At 45.1% G+C, this 19,856-nt stretch overlaps 1 long non-coding RNA gene across 2 annotated transcripts in view; it reads right to left on the reverse strand.

Annotated features, from left to right (window-relative positions):
* The window catches only part of LOC119944703, a 118,663-nt gene extending 99,441 nt beyond the window's left edge, over positions 1-19,222 (reverse strand). The window contains exons 1-3 of one of the 2 annotated variants that reach the window (XR_005455938.1): positions 19,092-19,222; positions 11,890-11,939; positions 6,928-8,010 (exon numbers count right to left, since the gene is read on the reverse strand). This is a non-coding gene — a long non-coding RNA (uncharacterized LOC119944703). Of the gene's footprint in view, positions 1-6,927; positions 8,011-11,889; positions 11,940-19,091 lie in introns of those variants that run through there. The other variant, XR_005455937.1, reaches the window with a different exon arrangement.
* Between the last annotated feature and the right edge of the window lie 634 nt (positions 19,223-19,856).

The raw sequence follows: 19,856 nt of genomic DNA on the forward strand, positions 1-19,856 counted from the left end.
GAAGTACAAATTGGCATCACATAGAGACGGTCCCTACCCAACAGCGGGCTCACAGTCTAGAAGGGGGAGACAGAGAACAAAACCAAACATACTAACAAAATAAAATAAATAGAATAGATATGCACAGGTAAGATAAATAAATAAATAAATAAATATGTACAAGCATATATACATATATAGGTGCTGTGGGGAAGGGAAGGAGGTAAGATGGGGGGATGGAGGGGGGACTCAAGCAATCAATCCATCGTATTTATTGAACGCTTACTGTGTGCAGAGCACTGGACTAAGCGCTTGGGAAGTACAAGTTGGCAACATATAGGGACAGTCCCTACCCAACAGTGGGCTCACAGTCTAGAAGAAGAATAATGGCATTTATTAAGCGCTTACTAGGTGCAAAGCACTGGGGGGGATACAAGGTGATCAGGCTGTCCCACGGGGGGCTTACAGTCAATCCCCATTTTACAGATTAGGTAACTGAGGCACAGAGAAGTGAAGTGACTTGCCCAAAATCAATCAATCGCATTTATTAAGCGCTTACTGTGTGCAGAGCACATAGCTGGCAATTGGTGGAGTCAGGATTTGAACCCATGACCACTGACTCCAAAGCCCAGGCTCTTTCCACTGAGCCACTCTGCTTAGCTCCTACTTACTAAGCACCTACTCCAGCCACTTCAGCAAGCCAGGCTCAGAGGCTGCCACAACCTCCCACGCTCTGCACCGCGCGCTCCTGCTGCTGCCGAGCCCGTCTATAATAATAATAATGATGGTATTTAATAGTAATAATAATAATGGCATTTATTAAGCGCTTACTATGTGCAAAGCACTGTTCTAAGCGCTGAGGAGGTTACAAGGCAATCAGGTTGTCCCACAGGGGGCTCACAGTCTTCATCCCCATTGTACAGATGAGGGAACTGAGGCCCAGAGAAGTTAAGTGACTTGCCCAAAGTCACACAGCTGACAATTGGTGGAGTCGGGATTCGAACCCATGACCTCTGACTCCAAAGCCCGTGCTCTTTCCACTGAGCCACGCTGCTTCTTGTTAATTAATTAATTAATTAATGGTGGCATTTGTTAAGCGCTTACTATGTGCAAAGCACTGTTCGAAGCTCTGGGGGGATGCAAAGTGATGAGGTTGCCCCACGGGGGGCTCACAATCTTCATCCCCATTTTACAGATGAGGTCACTGAGACTCAGAGAAGTGAAGTGGACTTGCCCAAGGTCACACAGCAGACAAGTGGCGGAGCCGGGATTCGAACCCATGACCTCGGACTCCCATGCCCGGGCTCTTTCCACTGAGCCACGCTGCTTCTCTAAGCGCTATGTGCAAAGCACTGTTCTAAGCGCTGGGGAGGTTACACGGTGATCAGGTTGTCCCACGGGGGGGCTCACAGTCTTAATCCCCATTTTACAGATGAGGGAACTGGGGCCCAGAGAAGTGAAGCGACTTGCCCAAAGTCACTAAGCTAAGTGGCGGAGGCGGGATTTGAACCCATGACCTCCGACTCCAAAGCCGGGCTCTTTCCACTGAGCCACGCTGCTTCTCTATATTAAGGCCCCAGCCGTCTATCTTCAGGCCCCAGCCGTTCCCCTCATTCTGTTGATCTAAAATGGGGTCAAAATGTCTCAACCCGGTGGTTTTCCCAATTCGACGATCTGCAAATGGAAAATCTCCGCCTTCCTCTTGCCCTCTTCTTTCTCTCCCCTCGGGCTTCCTTCACCTCCCTCTCTGCACATTCTCTTGCACGAAGAGAATTGCTCATCCCTCCACATCCAATCTTTTCAGGCGGTGTCCCAGCTAACAGGGTACTTACTAATCAATCAATCGTATTTATTGAGCGCTTACTGTGTGCAGAGCACTGTACTAAGCGCTTGGGAAGTACAAGTTGGCAACATATAGAGACAGCCCCTACCCAGCAGTGGGCTCAGACACATAGCCAGCAGAGACTCGACCGTTACCAATAAAGACAGCGACAATGTACTTTTTCATTGCAATCAGTAGCTCGGGCTAGTGTACAGTAGCCTCAGAACCAGGAGAGATATGAAGAATAAGAGTTCATAATCCATAAAACAAGTCCTATTTTATAAATTGATATTTTGGTCTGCTTCTGTTTGTTCCTTTACTTGCCTGCTAATTTTATGCTGCAAAATAGGACAATAAAGCCACCAGTTAATAACCCAAGGCACTGCAGAAACTCTATGCCCTAAATGACACCACAGATTTACTAATTCCGTCGCGCTAAAGGAAACCTTATTTTTAAAGCGACTGACCTAAAGTTGTTGATGTGTGTGAGTGTTTTATAGAGACTCTAAATATATTTACTCAATTACGATGCCCTCTACTGAATCTAACTGATTGGAAGCTAGTCGCAAACCTCTCCCTGAATCCAGGGGAAACAGACGTATGGAGGGTTTAAATAAAATGGGAAAGTAGTCCACTTCCTGAGAACCCCAATGGTGGTAAACGTACACCAGCTACAGAAAAATATGACCATGATCTTCTCACATATCTTCAAGCCACTTTTCAAAGTAAGACTTCCAATAGACCTTGTATTAAAAAAAACCAAAAAATAGTCAAATGTAAATAGTCACTGTGTATAAATAGGTAAATCTCTGATGGTATGAATGTTGAAGGTGCAAATGACTGATCCTCGACTTCATGGCATTATTGAGATGGTATTGTTAGTTTTTTAACGAGGACTTCACGAAAGAAATTATAAGTGCATATTTGTTCCAAATATGAAATATTAACTGACATATAATCCACTAGTATCGTCTAGCGTGCACCTGTTATTTAAACAATGAAGTGAAAAAAATGCTTATTTTGAGACATTTGTCAGTGCATTGCTCTCATTACTATGTAAACTAATGGTAAGTTCGGCAGGGGGTTATTGCCCTTCTAAGTATGCCTATTCACAAACCTGCAACAGTACGACTACAGTTTTCTGTTTACCAAGTGACAGACTTCCTCAGCTTTCTGGATTTCAAACAAAAGTTTTGGCTTCCTTCAACGTACGTGTGTCTTTATCCCTCACAACTTCATTATTACATTTTAAAGTCTACCGTACTGGCTAGTTAAAGGGTTACCAAAAACGCCGGCCAAGATATAACTCTAATTTCTTCAAATATCGTTCAAATATGGTGAAATATTTCTTCAAATATCGTTTTATTGGCAGATGGCTAAGCATTTCGCCAAGAGTGTCTGAACAGGAACACCTGCATTAATGTCCCTGTTTAGGAATGTTCTTAATAGTCTGTTTGAGGTTGGCAACACAGGTATCATTCAACAAAACTGCAATTACTGTTTTGCACTTACACGCGACATTTGCTGACACAACAACCAAACCTGTAAGCCAGTTAGATTTAAAACAGACCTCTCAATAAAACGGAAAGAACTAACTCCTTGTGAGATGTTCGAGCTGCCTCCCTTCTGAAATTGTTTACTGACAGCCAGTCTACATAAAGGTTAAATTACGGTAGAACCTGATTTGTCAATGGGACAGAAAAAAAAGTTAGCACGTGGAAAGGTGAACACAAAAGGGAGATGGCAAAAGGCGCATTTCTGAGGACATCAGAATCAACAAAGCAAGTGCCAATAAGTTGCAAATTTCTGTCAAATGTTTTCGGGGCGGGGGGAAGGAAGCAGGGTGGAGCTTTAATGTCAGTCGTAAAGATGCGATTCTGAATGAGCAGTGGTTGTCAAAACTTAACCAGACCATGAGCAGGGCGCCGGTTCACACCACCAGTTCCAGGCAAAAGCTGTTGAGCACCGGCCTTATACTAACGTAATGTTTCGTGGTTTGTTTGTTTGTTTGAATTACGTGGTAAGCATATGGGAAGTTTGATCTTTTCAATAATAATTCCTCCTCCCAACACCACCTACACCCCGAATTCAAGTCACCCTCCCCAAATTTAAATATTTGTCTTGCTCAAATAACTTCTAAATGAACTCATTATTTTTCGTTTCTTCTTGTATTTTCTGCATTGTAGAGGCTAGCAATGATATTAGTTCTAGTGTGGGAAAATATTATAATTGAGATCTGGTAAGTTATTTGCAGACTTCAAGTTTTTCTTTACACTGTGCTGACATTTAGTACAGCCCCGGTGAGGAAAACAATGCTACCATTCATAGCCCTAGACGTAGATTTCAATCGACTTAAGCGGGCACAATGAAACTTGGTCATTCACTGGTTACCCATATTGTGTTCTCAAATTTTCTCTCAGCAAAAGTATAATGACTCAGTATTGTATGGTCGCATAGACAAGGGCTCAGAACAAGAGACACTAGTTTTGTCTGACGGTGTGAGAAAGTCGTGAAGGGATCTTTTCTTCCAGATGGTGTTAAATTCAGCTGCCTTTTTAACATTGGCCTTGCAAAGCAATCTGCTGCTCTCCCTTTCACAAAGAATAAGTCTCGGTTCCCACTAGTTAACATGCATACTCACGCAACCTGCAACTTCACTCCAACTGTTTTACAATGCAGTGGTATGCTAAATAAACTTGATCCGGTTTCTGTCAATGTTAAAACTAGCTTTCAAAGAACTACTTAACTGATATTTACACTTCCTTTGACTTAAAGCTACATGCCACTGGAATATTTCAAATTTCAAAGAAATATCTCCTTATTGGGGGGTGGGGGGCATTTTCTGGATTATCTTTTAAACCCTTCAAGACACAGTATGTTCTATCTCATATCGAAGTCCTTGAACAAAAAACAAAATGTCAGAAGTTTGATGCGCAATATAAAAAGAAAAAATTGGGACATGTTGCAGCAGAGCAGTGGAACAGTAAAAAAAAATAACATTGAAATGTATTTTATTGATTGATAGTCATGTAACATTAGTATGGTACAAAGCAAGTTTGATATGACAATGGCAAACACATAATTATAATATTGTTTATTTTCCTTAGATGTTATATTTAACACATTTACATAAAAGACCAAGACGCAAGCAAAAGCTTAAGTAATTTGACTCCATTGAGTGCTTTCAGTAAACAATAGGTTTCCCCAGCAAACATCTTATTGCCCTAATTGCACCTCCTTGAGAAAGAAAACCACACACTTTGTAATGTAAATGTTAATTGTAGTAGACAATGGCTCTAGGTAAATAGCACCCCTGGACATGAAGTAAATGAAAGGCACACAGGCACTTAACAATGAAAGGTTGTTTGCACAAACAGTGCTTCAAATGTAAATAAACAAGGGTCTCCTCACCGGTCACTACAGTAGTAAAACTTTGGCACGTGTACAGCAGCCAAAGTGGGAATTTATGTAAATAAAGTCTCTCTCAGTTCTAGCTGAAACTACCAGTGAAAGTTCAGACCCCTCAGATCTGAAGTCTTGTCAATCGTTCGAACTGTATACCAGAATTTACTTCTCTGCCAAAAAAATTCTAAATGGATTACAAGCATTGGAGGCCATTTGAGAGGCACGGGCCCTTTGAGTCATGTTTCTAGCTGTAGAGGTACACAGTTTGTAGATACATCTTTAAATGCATATCCATAGGTATATGGCACGTGATATGGCACACTATATGAAATGGGGATAAATAAAGGTTCAGGCAGGTTATTTCACTGGCGCTTTCCTTGCAGTATTACAAAGTTCTTTGCAAAGTGCTTTGCTTCTGAGAATTTTTGGAAGCAGATCTTGAAATTTTGAACGCTGAATAGAATCACTGCCAGGTGGGTTTGGAAAAACCCTTAAGTCGAGTCCTAGGTAATACCACAACCAATGAAATAACCTGGTAGGCTATCAGGTCAAAAGGTACCCACTGTGTTCTTAATGATAATGCTAAACGCCTATAGCTATATTGATTTTTTTTAAAAAAAGGTAGGTGGCAAACCAAAAAGTGATGCCTGAGAGTTTGGGAGAGGAAATAGGTGGAGGTTTGTGGGCGGAAGATAAGGAGAGAATGAAGGATTGGGCAGGGAGGTGGGGGGGGGGGGAGAAGGGAAAGGCAGGTGTCATAAGGAAGCGAACTTCTTTAGAATGTTTTATACAGGTCCTCTGCCTTTATCTTAAATATTGGAAATCTCAACTGTAGGGGAAAAAACCCCAAACTTAATTATGGGCAGATTAAACAGTGGTTATAGAATTAACAGAAACAGACAGTATGCAGCAGTCACAGAACAGTTGGTATTCTCCCTTGGGAGCCTGCAGATGGCTGTGGGTGGGAAATGCCTCTACTTTCTTAAGCAATGGAGATGAGTATGGTGTGGTGCACTTGATGTTTTTTTCATACCCCACACCCCCCAACAGGGCTGTCTGTCATAGGCTGCCGGGCCATGGCATTACGACTTGCCCCCGAGCGTGGGAATGGAGCCGTCCAGCCGTTCACATCTCCTGCATTCCGTTTAGCGGAATCAATTAGGCAGGACAGACCCTCCGATTCCCCACCCCCTTTCCATTTTTTTTTTTTTTTTGGTCAGGTCTATATACGTCCTAATTATTTCAGTTTGGGATGCCAGAGCTGTTTCCTGGATAGACCTGATCATCCTTAAACAAAAAGAGAGGAGGCGCACACGTGGGTTTTGGCGTAAATGTCACTTTCATTTCCAATGCTAGACGCAGAGTAAGACACAGAACATTTTTTAACACTTTGACAAGGGGGGAGGCGATCTCGTCTCCATCATGTCTTTCTGCTTCAGTAGCTTCCTCAAGGAAACCCTCTTGGAACAGAGAAGCATCTGTCCTTGCATTTTGAATAGAAGAATAAAAATCAGCCATCACTTTTTTTTTCCATTTTTGCAGCTCCACCGAGTTCTCAGTAGACATAAATTATGGACCTTCCCTACACTCCAGTGTTAACTTTAAAAAAAAACCCCACCTGATTTCATATCACTTGAAATAAAACCCAAATACATTTTAAGATATTTTCTCACAAAATGTCCAAACTGTTCCACATTGACTTGGGGGGCGGGGGGGGGGGGGGGTAAAAAGTCATTTAACTGCATCGAGTCATTTTGCAACAGATACTCCGTATCTCTAAACACATCTTTCTAAAAAAAATACATAAGCCCTTAAACTAAGAACTTTTATCAGAACAGCAAAGGTTGCACATGCATTGTTTACCCTCAGCATTGTTTCTTGTTTGCAGCATTTAAGTACTCCTCTTGAGACAGCTGATAACTTCATAATTCGGAAATGTGTGTCACCATCTTCTCCACGCCCTTCTTCGCCGTAAAATGTTTAGAGATACAGAAAGCATTCCTGACCTTTCCGGTTTTACTGTCTCTTGCAGTGGCTTCTCATTGTGACGCGCTCCACGATGATCTTGAAGGAGTTCTTACTTTCGGTTATCTAGCTTTATGAAGACCAATACACTCATACAGCTAGATAACCAAAGATAACAACTCGCTTCCCTCACCAGACTTTTTTTTTTCCTTCTCCTCGCTAGAATCCAGGCTCCAGGTTCTTTTCCACAGAAATGCCGTCTCCTCCAACCGTTGTTGCCGCCGTGCTTTAAAAGATTCATCCTCTTATGCAATTGTGACCTGGTTTTTGTCTGTGTGTATGTGTGCAGCTAAGACACATCCAAAAAGAGAGCTGTGGCCTTCAAAGTTTATCCCGAACTTTTTTTTTTCTTTCAGCAAGTAATTTCCGGCAGCGAGAGTCAACAATTCATCTAATAATCAGAAAATAAAACCAGCTATTAAGGTGCATCCATCCCTTCACAGGCCTCTATTTGCATTGTAAATTGCTTCATTCTCACGAAAGACTCTTTAGCCTCCCTCTATAGAGATGTGTAAAGCCATCGGCATTTTCCAGCGCCGTGTAAGGAGGAAACAAAAAAAAAATCCCATTTTCTAGAAGAAGTGACAAGCTGATTCAAGGATCTGCTCCTGATCCTTTTGGATTATGCACCGTATAGAGCTTTTTACCAAATGGAGGCAAGCTTGCTGGCCAATATCTTGTGTGTGTGTGTGTTTTAGGGGGAAGGTCCTCGGTTTCACAGGGCTTCTAGGGCTGGGGAGGAGAAGATGCCGTCTTGCTGGAGTGCTGCTGCCCCCGGTCTGAAAGAAGGAGAAAAGGGCCATCATTGGAGGGGCTTTCAGTGCCAAAATGTGGACCAGCCCGGCAAGGTCAAAGGTTTGAGACCGCGGGAGACCAAGGTGATGGTGATGTCATGAGAAATCTCAAGTACATGGTTATTGATATGCATCAGTGATCAGCAATCTGCCCCGCGCCTACTGCATCAACAACAGCAGCAGAAGAAACAGCAGCAGCAGCAGCAGCACTGCAACAATTCCTATTTTCTCAATCAACATCCCTTCCTCTAGCGCTACCGACTGCTGCTGGAAAATCAACCCGCGGCCTTTTTTTCTTCCTTTTTTTTTTTTACCTTCCTTGTCGCTAGTGTGTAGATCGCTCTAATATCCAAAGACTGGAAGAAATCTCTCTCTAAGGACAGATAAAAGCGTTTCAGATCTGGGTAACGTCTTTGCCTGCATTTCTCTTCTGGCAGACTGCATGTGCAGAGAGATGTGAGGCACTTTGCTATTGCTTAAAGCAGGGCCTTGCTTTCTGGGACTGGGAATCAGATCTGTATTACGCAGCGAGTCGATGGGTAATTACATTGACAATTTGCTCTGGTGCTGTGTTTTTAATGGCTTCACATCTCAGTCATGTTTTGTATCTAGAGTGATTTTCGGGTCCTTGCACCACGGCCGTTGTGCAGCGCATTTTGCTTTGTAAGTTGATACTGAATCCTGCGAGGAGCAGACTCCATCCTGGCCCCAGTACATTTTACAATATCTATACGGTATCTGTTTAGGAGTTAAGGGGAGAAGGGAGGAGAATTGGTGGGGGGAGAGAGGAAGAGGGGGGAGGAGGGATAGAGGGGAGAGAGAGGGAGGGAGAGGGAGAGAGGGAGAGGGAGAGGGAGGGGGAGGGGGGGAGAGAGAGAGAGAGAGAGAGAGAGAGAGAGAGAGAGAGAAGACAGAGGGGGAGTATGTAATGGAGGGCGGGGGGGTGAGGATTCGTGTGGGCATTAGAATGTACTTCACAGGTAAACACTCCAATAATTTGATAAAATATTGTAAACCACTTGCTTTAATAAAAAGACTGCTTTTTTTATTTTTGTATTTTTCCCACATCAGTTGGATAAAAGCAAACATATTACCCAAAGGAACTGGAAAGAAAAACAGTTGTAAGTTCCTGAAAAAATACATTACCTAAGATTTTGAAAATTTTAGATTCCCCTCGCCCCTCCCCCTTTACTCCTCTCCTTAATAATACATAATATTATATATATATAAAGTATGTGTGCACAGATGCTGTAATACATTACTTAGCTGATTACTTTTCATGGAAATTTGCTGAGTACACACAATTCACGGTTTATATCCCTTTTCCTATTTCTCTGGGCAGTAATCTGTATCTTTATTGTATATCTACAATATTTATCCATTTTTATTCTAATTTATGCCCTCAACATCACATCCATGTTACAGTTTGCATAAGATGCAAATTCAGCACCGATATGGCTCCTGACTGGTATATTTAAAATAATTATGAGTTCAGGTACTCTCTTTGTAAAATATAAACTGAGAAAACATTATACGTTTTTTCAGTTCACGCTCAGGGCATTCTTCAACTGATTTCCAAGAGCTAATTTAGTACTTTCATTTGTACTGGTTAACTAGCTATCCAGATATGTTCAAACACTCTCAAAATGAACACCTTTGTTTCACTAACTCTACTAATTTGTATACGTTGCAGGCATATGTGAGGGGTTCACAATTTACCTACTACTACCTACTTACAAATATACATACAGCAATACATCCTACTGACAAGAATAACTACTAAATATTAGAGAAGGTTAAAAATGAGAAGAAATGATATTACTGTATTGCCAAATTAATGTCTTAAACACTACCCATGTTCCTAAAGATTATCTGTACAGATAACTAATCCGTTACCCATTATTTACCCAGATTGTTTAAAAGGCCAATGACTCTGAGATCCTTGCCCTTTAAATGAAGCACCGTATGCCAATGAACTAGACCATAGGATAGGCTGGACATTTTTCATAAATCAAACTGTTATATATAAGGCAATATCTGCCAGTATTGCATGTGCATTTTGTTAGTTTTTTTAAAGCAACTGTAGACAACAAACTGCTTCTAATTCATGGAGGAACTCCACCATCTAGCAATCCACCATTGCTTCTTCATTACATTGGAATATATAGTCACAATCCAGGCTATTGACACAGAAAATCCAAGTAAAAGCAGAAGATCATTTAGACATTATGGAAAACTCCAAAGAGCTCTCCTATACCAGATAGGAATTATTTTTTTTAATTTCAGTATCTTAGGCCCAGAAGCGTTAGTGGAAGGGCATGTATTACATAAAGCATGTGATGAGATGTATTAAACTATTCAAGTAAAAAACCTGACCATCAAAATACGTTCACTATCTACCTTACTATGTGTAGGTGTACATGTGCTCACGTGTAGTGTATTGATCATGGGAGTACATGGGAGTGAATGGAGTATATCTTTCTATATACTATCACATGTATGACCAACACTAAATACATTTTCATAAACACCCTGGAGCACTGACAGCTGAATGCCAAATGGGCCAGAAATGTGAGATCTGTGTGATTTAAATATACATTTAAAATGAGGAGGAAAAAAAATACTGTATTGAAATAGTCTATTCTATTCTAGGCCACATCACCTAGTCACACCAACTGTCTGGAGGTCTAGCCACTGTACCTGTCACATACACTGGAGATTAATCATTGGAGCCCCAGGAAGTGAAAATAGCCAACGTGACTATTAGAACCTCACTGTTCATTAGCCACATTACCAATTAAACCTTCTACCTCTCAATCATCCAGTAGGTCTTTCAGAAATCTGCAGATGCCTGATTATTTGAATACTGTAAAGCTTTATCGAGCAATTGTTCATAGCCCATTATATTAGTGTACTATTATACAAAATATGAAACAAGTTGAAGCAACTTTGCTATTTTGAGGATGACTAGCACTGTCTACATGCATTCATTCTCAATTGTAAAGAGCAATTACTAATACCTACACGCTTTCATTTCAGATGTTTCTGCTCTATAGATAGCTGAGTAGTAGAATACAGTTCAGCTATAATCTGCATATTGAAAGATGTACTGAATCCAAATGCCTTGTCTGCTTGCTATCTAATAAATTCCCATTAATGGTCAGCAGATTAGGACGTGATTGTCATGCTTGTTTTCTAATCTTTTTATAGGTCTCCAGATGGCTGTGATGTAAAGTGAAACATCCTGGTTTTCTTGGGAATAAACAACCTCTGCTCAGGCTAACGTGGAAAGTTTAAGATGTTTCATGTATTAAAATCAGATAACATCTATTCTGTGAATTCAGATCTACCCAGTCGATCCTGTCTGTGCTACTGCAGAATTCAGAGAGAATCAGACCATTGCAGGAATCCCCTTTTCATATTTGGTTTGTACAGTTCACATAGATGTAAACCACAGTCCAGTAATACAGTCAAGGCAACCATTTCCTATATAAAAGCCATTTAATTACAGCTATTTGTATAGCTCAAGTAAGGCACTTGACTGGCTTGCTTTCTAGTAAAAGTGTCCTATTATTTCCTCTGAATCCAGAATTTCTTTTTTATAGGCAATTATGTGTTATGTTTGTGCCATGCTTGATATAGAACATTCAGAGTACTACATATTAAAAAGCCAAACTGCAGATATGAAAGCTTAGCTCTCCTTCAATTTTACATATTGCATAGGTTGTGTGAACTTAATTATACCCAAGACCTTAGGTGTGCCATACAGCAAATACTGCATTTTCTTTTTCTAGTTTTGAGTTGCACTTTGTGTAGCAAACAAACAAACAAACAAACAAATAGAAAGAAAGAAAGAAAGATTACCTTTTGGTGTGTTATTTATCTTCTCCTCTTAGGTCTCTTTGTAGCTTCATCTGAAAAACAACCACGGAAACAAAATGATCATAGCTTTAACACATATCTTTAAATCCAGATTCTGTTTTGAATGCAATTTTATAATTCACAGGTGCACCCGTGCTAACCAGTATACTTGTTAGAATTTATCATGCCCAAATTTGCTCACTATTGAAGTTATTAGTTCCTTAAAATGACATGACAACCCATGCAGTAGGCAGAATGTGTGTAAGGCTCTTGGTGTGTGAAGAGTTAAATATGCTAATTTGCATTTAAATAGAATCGTTATACTAGGGATGCATAACGCATACAATATGGGAAATTTTCTCCTGTTAAGATTATTAAAAATATGTTGGAAGGGGTTTTTGGGGGGTTTTGTTTTCTTTTTGAGAGAGGTTAGGGGACAAACCCTGGAGGTGTAACAAATCTTGGAAAAGGGCAAACTACCAACCAGAAATATGGGAAGTTTCCTCCAACTAATGATTTTTAGATCATATGTAAATGTAGAAGCACACCAGTTTCCAGAAACATATATGACCAAAATTCCAGTTATTTCAAAAACGGATGACTTAAAACAAATGACATCCACTAGATGGACAAATAGATTTTGATACAGTTACTTTAAATGGGATGTGGGGCATATGCATCTCAGGTCATCCTGATCGGTTCTTTTTCCTTCTAAATCAGTGAATGATTTGGCATGTCTTCTTCTGTATCTCCCCGATCGCCCACTTTTATACTCTCCCCCAAATTGATTTCTTATTGTTATTAGGATTATGATTATTAGTGCTTTATGGTAAAAAAAAAGTAGTACTTTCCATGACGCCTTTTGGAGCTTCCCCGTCCTAGTCAGAGCTGTGATTGCTAGAACCAGGGAAGTGAGGAGAGGAGGAGGGAGAGACAATTGTCGAGTAGCCCCTCCACCGGCTGTGTTTGGCCTAGGGTGGCTGCACCCTTATGTGGCGGCCTGTATCTCCCAGAAGGGCCCCCTGACCGTGGCCACGACAGTGTACGACGCTGTTCAAGTTCTGATTAATTTTCAGGCTGAAATAAATTCTTCCAAACGATTCCTAAGCACTAGCCACCGTTCCACTGGTTGAAGAAAACCCCGCATCGCTCAGCTCCGACCCTCTTCTGCTCCCCTCGCCCCCGGCAAATCCGTCCCACCCAAAAGTGAACAGCTTTCCCGAGCCTGGCCTGGGTTAGGCGAACACTCCCCAAGCGCAGGAAACTCTACCGGGCTAAAATATCTCGCAACTAGTTCGCAACACAACGAAACGCCTATTTTCATGAAGCTGAACTTCGAGATCCCTCTCTTTGGGAGGATCACCGATTCGGAAGTAAGAGCAAGCCTCCTTGCCTACTTTCCGCCTAGAAAAGAAGTCTCCCCTTCTCCGAGGCTCTTCACTACAAGTTTCCATCGTCGGAAAACGTCGTTTTTAAGAAACCGGGAGAAAGGATTGATGGGCAGCGTTCAACCGGCACTCTGCAATGCCAAGTCGGATTTTCCCTGGCGATATCCCGAGCACGGTCCTGAAACGGTTCCAGGAGCCAACCTTTTTCTTCTAAAAGCTCAAGCCAAAAGCTCCCTCCAAGTTGTCCGGTTTGGTTTTTGACAGTACAGACCCAAACTCCGTACCAGATCAACAGGTTTAGCATCATATCCCCCAAAATCAATTAACCAATCCAAGGCACCGGCTGAATTCATCACAAGGCGAAACCCTCTCCTGGTGGGAGGGAAAGGGGGGAGAACTGGAGCTTTCCCAGCCCAGAGGACCTGCTTTCGGGGTGCCGGGATTGACCCTGCACCCCCAGCCCGACTCAAGCAGGTGTTCACCCCCTTCCCCGAGCCCCGAACCAGAGAAAATACACATCGAGGGCAAGCAATCCTCGCAACGTGCGGTTCCCAGAAAACACAGAAGGACCACTGATACAGAAGCACCATCATCATAAGTTCTCCCCTTGCACATTACGCCAAGGTACTTACATGTTTCCTTTCATTTGCTCCCCAATCTAGCTGGTGGCGATTCAAATCTCCGGAAAGAGGAAAAGATCCCACGGTCAAACCCACCTAAACACTGAAGCCCCGGAAAGCGGATTTCTCTCGGGTCTCCAAAAATTCAAGACCATCCCTCTCTTCACCGCTGTTTAAAGCTGCCGTTTAAGTCCACCGAATTATTCTTGCTTGGTCGAGTCTAAAATAGTTTAAATAAAGCTTCCATCCAAGGGAGATGGGGAGGAGGTTGGGGTAAGTATGAAAAAGAAGAAAAAAATAACTTTTTTTCCCCCTCCATGTCAGGTATTTGCTCCCTACGCCCCCGAGAAGAGAGTGAGGTGTTGGATGTGAGGCTCTGCAAGTTTTTTGGGAGGTTGGCCAAGGTCTAGTCCAGCCCTCTCTGCTGAGGAGGACGTGCTCTGAAATTCAACCAATTTCCCCAATGCTTTTGTTGCTGATGAACTGAAGCCCTATTGTTCATCCATTGCCACGGTCTTTTTCAGGTCCTCCTATACGTTATGCGTTGCCAGAGATAATGAATTTGCACCAAAACCTCTCATAGTCCCCTTCTGACAGACGGAACAAATTAGAAATGTCTAGTCTAAAGAAGAGCAATAGTTACATTTTCCTATTGTGGCGGGGGGCGGGGGGGGGGCGAGCATACATTTCTTTGGAAACTTCTTTCGCCTTTTCTTTTTCTTCCCTTTTTTTTCCTCTCTCGAGTTTTCTCTTGGTTTCTCTGGATCCACTTTTTTTAAGAATGGCTTCTTCTGTGCCTTGGTCTTCGGTCACTGCACCGTTTTCTGAAACTTGAGGGCTTCCTCAAAAAAGATTCTGGACGATTTTATTTGCAAACTTGTAGAATGACCTTTTGGCTGCACCTATTTTCCTTAAAGGTCCCCTCCTTCGAGATTTTCTTCTTTTGTTATGGTGGTTAAATATGTTTGGCTAAAGACGAGCGACACATGGAGGGGGGGGGATTTTTATTCATTAAACTCTTAGGCCATTCATAAGGTATTATAGAAGGGCCACAGGGGCTAACTACTGGTGGGGTAGAAAAAGAAAGTGTGTGTGTGTGTGTGTTTTCCAGGGAATGCTTGTGCATGAGAGAGAAGGAAAGGCTGGTGGAAGGTTGAGGGAAAGTGGAGGAAAATTGGGGTGGGATGCCTAGTGACAGAAGGTGGAGGATGGAGGGGGGCTCAAAGTGCTTATGCGGAGAAGTGGGACTGTGCATGTGTACTGGAAGAGTGTGGGGCTGCGGGTGGAGGTTGTGTGTCTGCAGAAGGTTGTTTGCACTGGAAGAGTGTGGGGCTGCGGGTGGAGGTTGTGTGTCTGCAGAAGGTTGCTTTTGCCTATTGGGGAAGGCTCTGGTGGGTGTGTGTGTGTGTGTGCGCGCGTGCCTGTGTGTGTCTGTGTGTGTGGCGGGGGAAGGAAAATCAGTCGGGGGGTGGAGGGGAGGCCAGGGAAGGGAAGGGAGGGAGGAGGAGGAGGAGAGCGGGGTAACCACCCCAACGAGGCCCCGTAAGGAAATGCGGCTCCCGGGAGCTCGGGCCGGGCCGGGCCGCCTAAGGGTTTCCCGCCAAGCGCAATCCCGGGGCAGGCCAGCCAGGCGGGAGCGCGCCTCCGCACACACAACACACACACACACACACAAACACACACCTCGCATGCATGTGCTTCCATGGCCCTGGGCCTGCCAAGAAGACAAAGCTCTTTGTGGAGCACCGGGACCTCCCCAAAGCAGAGCCCCGGCTGCTTGCTGATTGCGCGCCCCCTCCTCCTCCTCCTCCTCCCCTGCATCCTCCTCCTCCTCCTCCTCCCCCGTCCCCGCCCCCCTCGGCCGCCATCCCCCAGCCTCACCTCTCCTCCTCTCCCCGGCACCAACCACGGCGCTGAAAACTTCTCCCGGCCCCGGGAAAACTGGTCCCTCCTGGAGGCTGAACCCCCAACCCGCCCCTCGGGCTCCCGAGGCGGGAGGGGAGGGCCAGGGCCGGCTCCCCCCGCCCTCGGTAGCCACAGGAGGTTGCCCCGGTCCACCGCGGACCACCTGCTAGGCTCGAGGCTCCCCCGGTGCCTGGAAGGAGACGAAAGAGGCGGCTGTTTGGGTGCCCCGGGCCGGGATGCTGCAGCTTCCTATGCCCGGAGGCCAATGGCAGGGGGGTGGCCGGGATGGGGTTGGTCCTCGGTGGAGAGGCCCCGCCGACCCCCTGTACGCCTGTCTGCCTTGCCTCCTTCACCCCCATTCCCTTCCCTCCTTCCTCTCCCTTCTTTTTAACAATGAGACTGGAGAGACTGAGTTGTTCCGCTCTCTCCCTCGGCCTTCCCTCTTCCCAAGAGCCTAAGACAAGGGTCGATGGGCAGGCGGACCAGTGCCACGGAGGCTGGGACTGTGAGCCCACTGTTGGGCAGGGACTGTCTCTATATGTTGCCAATTTGTACTTCCCAAGCGCTTAGTACAGTGCTCTGCACACAGTAAGCGCTCAATAAATACGATTGATTGATTGGGACACACACACACACACGTGCACACGTAGTGTGCCCTTCGCACCTCTGGCTTTCCTCCCTGTTTAGCCGCCCACACACCACCTGAACAAATCAAAACACCGAACAGAGTGGGAAAACCGGAGAGACCCCATCTCCACGCTAACCTGGGAGGGTGCTACCACGGACGGGTAAACCGGTACCGACAGAAACAGCCTGGATCACTCCACCTTACTGAGAGCACGTGTATCTCAGGCATTAACGGTTTTGCGGATAAGTAGGTTGCACGGGCTGTCCCCTTTCCTCTTCTGGTGACAAGCAAAGACAGAAGTTCCAGGTTCGGAAATCTTCAGCTATGGTACCTGGGGATACGGTTCTTAATTTTTCTCGGGGGATTTTAGGGGGAAACCCACACAGGGGGACTCGGGGGCGTGGAGGGTAGATGTTGTCAGAACGGTGGAGGAACAGGCCCAGGCGGGTGGGGTGGGAGGTGGTCACACATGTTGGCCCAGACTGTGCTTCTGCTGGTTCTGATACCCTCCGGATGCCGGTGCGGTTTCCACCTGCTCGGCTGTTGCTTTGGTTGCCGTGGCACCCGGTGCCAGTCCCTCCGGCCGGTTGTGCCTCCTTCGCTGCCACGGTCCCACTCCGTGTTTTCCCCCCATCCCCGGCTTCCCGTTCAAGGTTTAAGCAGCGAGGTCACGTCCACTGACGTCAGCCACATGGCTCCCTCGCCGTCCGGCTACATTTACATGCATCAGGGAAATTAGGGCATTGCAAAAATATGCAAATCCCGCAGAAGAGGAGGCTGTGCCATCCGGGCGCGATCTTCCTTTTATTGCAGATTTTAATTAAAGGGCGAGTGGAACCCCCTTCGAACGACAACCAAACCCCCCAAAAGAAAAAAAGAAAATAATGGGGGTAGCCTGGGGGAAGGCTGTTTCTGCTCCCGTTCGGTGGGTGGCTGAGGACGGCCTGCAGCACCGCACGGAGAAGAACAGGTTAGAGAGGAGGCTGCTCCAGACTATGCATAATCAGGGCTCCGCTGCTCCTCCATTCTCCTCTCCTCCTGCTGCTGCTCCTGCTGCTGCTCCTGTTGGTTCCAGCGTGTATTATTTTTAATACTGATGCATATGTAAAGGTATATTTGCATTTCTTTTTAATTCACTAAAAGTTCCGGTTCTCTCGTTTTCATCTCCCTTTATGTTCACTCTGCCGCTCTATATGCTCTGTAATCTGCACAGTTTCCTCCCTGCTTCTTTGGGCTTACGGTTTCAAATCCGCACAGTTTGCAGCTGGTCAGCGCAAGCTGTACAATACGCTTGTTTGGTCATAAAAGAAGAGACACATTTTCCTGACATATACCTCGATGGGTTGCAGTATCAACGGCTCGAGGCTGAAAGTTCGATCGCCCGATCAACTTCCTATTAGCAAAAATGCAGTTTGGGGGCTAAGGCGTGGAATGGGAACTGTCTGAAACGATTTCTAATATTTCGAGGCTGAATGACTAGGTCGGTTCGCATGCGCTGCCCTGCTGGTTTCAGGAATGTCTTATTTGGAAATATTCCTTTTCCAATTTGAAGACCTAGGAATGGACAGCTTTCTGTAAGGAAGACATTTTCAACCATATTGTACGTCCTCCCTTAACAGCTACCTTTCGTCTTTAACTTGGGTGGTTTCGACCAGATAGCAGATCGCGTCGGGAAAGGCATCCTTCCTGCTGGACTTGGCAAAATATCACCTGTTTTCGGCCAATCTGTTTGTCCTTAAATTCCCAGGCCCCGAGGCGGATTTAAAGGCTATTTAGGGCCGTTTCTCCTTCGTAGCCGCACGCTTTCAAAACGCAGTGGCTTTAAAACAGACTGAAAATGGAAAATGCCACGTTTTCCTAGTCGAAAATCCTCTGTCTTTCAAAACCAGGAACACAGTTGGCAGAGCCTTTTAAAAAGAACAACGTGCACACCGACGCATCGTATTCAATCCATCCATCAATCGTATTTACTGAGCGCTTACTGTGTGCAGAGCACTGTACTAAGCGCTTGGGAAGTCCAAGTTGGCAACATAGAGAGACAGTCCCTACCCAACAGTGGGCTCACAGTCTAAAAGAATTCAATGAAAGAAGTCTACAGGCATAGGTAATTACTTTCTTATGAACGACTTACCTGCATGAACGTATGGGGCCGAAGTTGGCCCTCCCTAAAGACCATCATGCAGTCCTACATGGCTTTTCTTTCAAATCTGCGGAGATGTGTTATTTTTCATTCCGGGTTATTCAGCGCCCACCTCGGCCTCCCTACTTTCCCTCTTTGGCGGCTCTTACGGTATTTCCAGTGTTATTTTTCATTTTTCATTCCGGATAATTCAGAGATAATTCATCTCGGCCTCCCTACTATCACTCTTTGGCGGTTCCTGCGGTACGTCCAGCGTTACCTCTCGCTCCATCATCATCATCATCATCATCAATCGTATTTATTGAGCGCTTACTATGTGCAGAGCACTGTACTAAGCGCTTGGGATGTACAAACTGGCAACATACAGAGACAGTCCCTACCCAAAGCTCCAGTTTTACGAGCCCTCCTCTAAGGCACCCATACGGCAGGTCACCCAATAAAAAGTGGTCAGATGGCTACACGTAAAACATTAAAAAAAAACAAAAAAGGAAACAGAAACCGTCGTCCGTTAGGTTAGTTCTTACCTGACCGTAGATAGCGACAGTGCGGTGGTAAAGTATATTTCCTGCTCTCTTGGGGAATGGTTATAGGATCCCACGGTTGACGGCGGGTTGGATCGGTTTGGTTTCCCAGCCCCGCTCGGAAGGTGTATCTATCCCGACGGTGGGAATGGGAATGGGCCGGGAGGCGTGGGAATTTGCGGGCGGGCGCGCGTGCGTGCGGTTGCGCGTGCACGGCCGCGGCCGGAGGGTCGGCTCCTTTAAGGCCCCGCGGTGGGGGGGGGGGGAGGCTTCGCGTACCGCGGAGCCGGTGCGTTTTGTCCCCAACGGGCTGCCGTGCGAGCCGCCCCCCCCCTCATTACCATATGGAACGCGAGGCCCGCGAATCACAGCGGCAGCGGGCGGCATTTGAATAAGGCCCGGCGCGCGCCCTCCAAGCGCGCGCGCGCGCCACTGCGCGTGCGCGCCCCCCCCCCGTCGGCCGGGCGGGGCCCACTGAGGGAAGGAGGGAGGGAGGCCCAAGGTGCTGCCCTCGGCCTGTCTCTCTAGGTTGCCAACTTCATCATCATCATCATCATCCTCATCAATCGTATTTATTGAGCGCTCACTATGTGCAGAGCACTGTACTAAGCGCTTGGGAAGCACAAATTGGCAATGTAGAGAGACAGTCCCTACCCAACAGTGGGCTCACAGTCTAAAAAGGGGGAGACAGAGAACAGAACCAAACGTACTGACAAAATAAAATAAACGGAATAGATAGGTACAAGTAAAATAAATAGAGTGATAAAT

The sequence above is a fragment of the Tachyglossus aculeatus genome, chromosome 23, assembly GCF_015852505.1.
Source record: "Tachyglossus aculeatus isolate mTacAcu1 chromosome 23, mTacAcu1.pri, whole genome shotgun sequence".
Classification (NCBI taxonomy): Eukaryota; Metazoa; Chordata; class Mammalia; order Monotremata; family Tachyglossidae; genus Tachyglossus; species Tachyglossus aculeatus.